Source organism: Rhinoraja longicauda, chromosome 19 (genome assembly GCF_053455715.1).
Source record: "Rhinoraja longicauda isolate Sanriku21f chromosome 19, sRhiLon1.1, whole genome shotgun sequence".
NCBI classification, from domain to species: Eukaryota; Metazoa; Chordata; class Chondrichthyes; order Rajiformes; family Arhynchobatidae; genus Rhinoraja; species Rhinoraja longicauda.
Window position 1 is genome coordinate 31,031,019 of NC_135971.1, and position 2,942 is coordinate 31,033,960.

The 2,942-nt window shown below is 45.3% G+C and overlaps 1 pseudogene; it reads right to left on the reverse strand.

The window, feature by feature from the left end:
- Positions 1–936: 936 nt before the first annotated feature.
- Positions 937–2,695, reverse strand: LOC144602939 (uncharacterized; annotated as a pseudogene).
- Between the last annotated feature and the right edge of the window lie 247 nt (positions 2,696–2,942).

Sequence of the window (2,942 nt, forward strand, 5' to 3'; positions counted from 1 at the left end):
CGCAAACACTACATCATATTTAAACTACAATTAAGACAAGAACAACAAAAAACACAAAAGACAACGGACTGCAGGCAAGGCGCAGCTGCGAGGGCAGCGCTGGCTCAGTGTGTTGAGTAAAATAGTTGGGACGATATGGTGCCGTTTGTGCGCGACGTAGTTGAGGCCGCGTTTAGAGTTCAGGTTTTGCTCATCCTGCTACAGAAACGATTTTATTCAGCTGGGAATTCAGCTGGAATTCAGCTGGAATTCCACAGTAGCGTACAGAGAACTACGAGCCGATGTTGAATAGGCTGGGATTACTTTCATTAGAGCACAGAAGGACGAGCGGTGATCTTACGGAGGTGTATAAAATCATGAGTGAAATCGATAAAGTTAATGCACAGAGTTTTTTACTCACAGTAGGGGAATCAATAACCAAAAGTTCATACGTTCATACGATTAAGCTGAGAAGAGAAATAATAGGAACCTGAGCGGCAACATTCTCACTCCCAGTGCGGTAGATAAACAGAACCAGCTGCCAGAGGAGGTAGTTGACGCTGTTACTATAATGACATTTAAAATACGCTTGGACAGGAACATGGGCAGGGAATAGTTACATGGATATGGGCGATACGCGGGCAATTGGGGCTGGTTTAGATGCGGTATCTTGATCAGCAGGGACGAGTTTGGCTGAACAGCCCGTTTCCGTGCTGTCTACGTCTCTGACTCTATTTGGCCATCATCCTACAAACCTTCCCAATCCATACATCTGTACAAATAACTTAAACTAAATAAATCTCATAAGTAGTTTCATTCTGCGGTATCTGCTCTTTGGAAGTTTACACAACTTCCAGAGACATTTGGTACATTTGTAGATCTTGCGTGCAATTTTGTTCAATATTGTTCAAGGCAATTACATTTGTGATTTGGAAAAAATATTCGGTGTATATTCGGTTATTTGGTTACCTTGGCAACAAGAGCCATGGGCCATTTGATCACGTTTTTCATTTCCTCTCTGAATTTTCTCTGGGATACAGCATAAAGGTGTTTGTGCAAGAACTCAAAGACTTCAGCATGTACCCTGATAACTCAGCAATGGTGAAGGGATCATTGTAACTTGCTTCCAAAAATTGCGTGACAGTAAATTGCACGAATATGAAACATATCCAGTTAACCATCCACAAGAGAATAAAGCTACCAGATATGGCAAGGAGCAAAACCATGGATTTTCTGGGTTCTCCATCTCTGGATCAGTGTGTTTCGCAGTACTGTTGTTTCCACGTAATCCACTCCTCACACGATTAGCTAGTATTATGTGCCTGATGGTCAGGGAATTAAGCAGTAAGATCAATACATAGGGTGCAAATGGGCTCAAAATCGTTTCCAGCCACAAAAATGCCGCCCAAATAGGTAACGTATAGAAGCTTGATTTTACATAGCACGACCACTCGACGCCATTAACTACTTCCCGAGGTTCGTATATAAAATAGTACGGAATGTTTTCCACAATGCTTGCATAAAACACCACAGCTATCACTAGAGTCACATTCTTTTCAGTGCAATATTTTCAAGAGATTCAAGATAGCTTTATTTGTCATCCAAAAAAACGATTTTTTTGGACGAAATTCAGTCACCCACAGTCCAACAATAAAACATTAAATTAGGCAGATTACACAATAAAGCATTAAAATAGGCAAATTACACAACCCCAAAAACACACAAAAAAAGGAAACATCCATCACAGTGAGTCTCCTCCAGTCCTCTCCTCACTGTGATGGAAGGCCACAATGTCTTTTCCCTTCCCCTGCCGTCTTCTCCCGCGGTCAGGTTGTTGTGGCTGCAGGCCGCACCGGACGGTGAAAGGTCCGCAGCGGGCCGACCCAAGCCCCGCGATCCGGGGCGGGCGAACACGCTGTCGCTGCCGCTGCTGCTGCACGTCGGGGCGGTCGTGGCTCCCGACATTGAAGCCCCCGCCCAGCAGAGAGAAATCCCGCGGCCTATTTTAGGCCGCGCCGACGGTGAAATGTCCGCGACCCAAGCCCCGCGACCCGGGGCGGGCGAACACGCTGCCGCTGCCGGAGCTCCCGATGTCGGCATCCACGCAGCCCGAGCCTAAGGCGAGTCGCAGCCGCTCCCGCAGCCTCCGAAGACGGCCGGCTCCGCTGATGGCAAGTCCGATCCGCGGGCTCTGCGAACCAGAGCCCTGGAGGCCGCCAGCTCCAGGAGTTGGGCCGATGGTAGGCCGCAGCAGGAACGGAGACCCGACCCAGAAAACAAAGGTCGGGTCTCCGTTCGGAAGGAACACATATTTACAATTTTACAGTTCCCCCCCTCCCCCCCATACCCACACATAGCACACAAAAACAAAAACACGACATCACATCGACAATTAAGACACAAAAAAACAACAAAACACAAAGACAAATGGACCGCAGGTAAGCCGCAGCTGCTATGGCAGCGCCGCCAAAAAAAAATGTTTAAAAAAAAATTAAAAAATTTAAAATGCTCGCAGCATTTGATGGCAAATAGCAATAAAGCGATCGAAAGTAAAAGCCACAGTGAGCCATACTGATCAGTCCATGTAAATAAAAATCATGGTCGGAATAAATCTGCATATAGCGGTGTGATTGAAAAAGGAATGTGGAAAATATGCATTAATAATCTCATCTAAAATTACAACAAATGTAATAACCATCACGTCAGCGACAGCCATTCCCAGCAGGTAACGAGTGATGCATTTGGAGAGACCGCAGTTTCCTCGGAACAAGATGACGATTGCCAACAAATTTGCTGCAACAAAACAAATGCATATTAATAATGATATTTGATGTGAGACGCTGAATGGTTGATGTTTCATCATCTGGATTAAAATTTATTGCACAATATTTATCCGATAGTTTAAGTGGAAAATCGGTTGCAATTTTGTTCGATAGCTCAACTCAGACTAGTGTGTCTGTTCT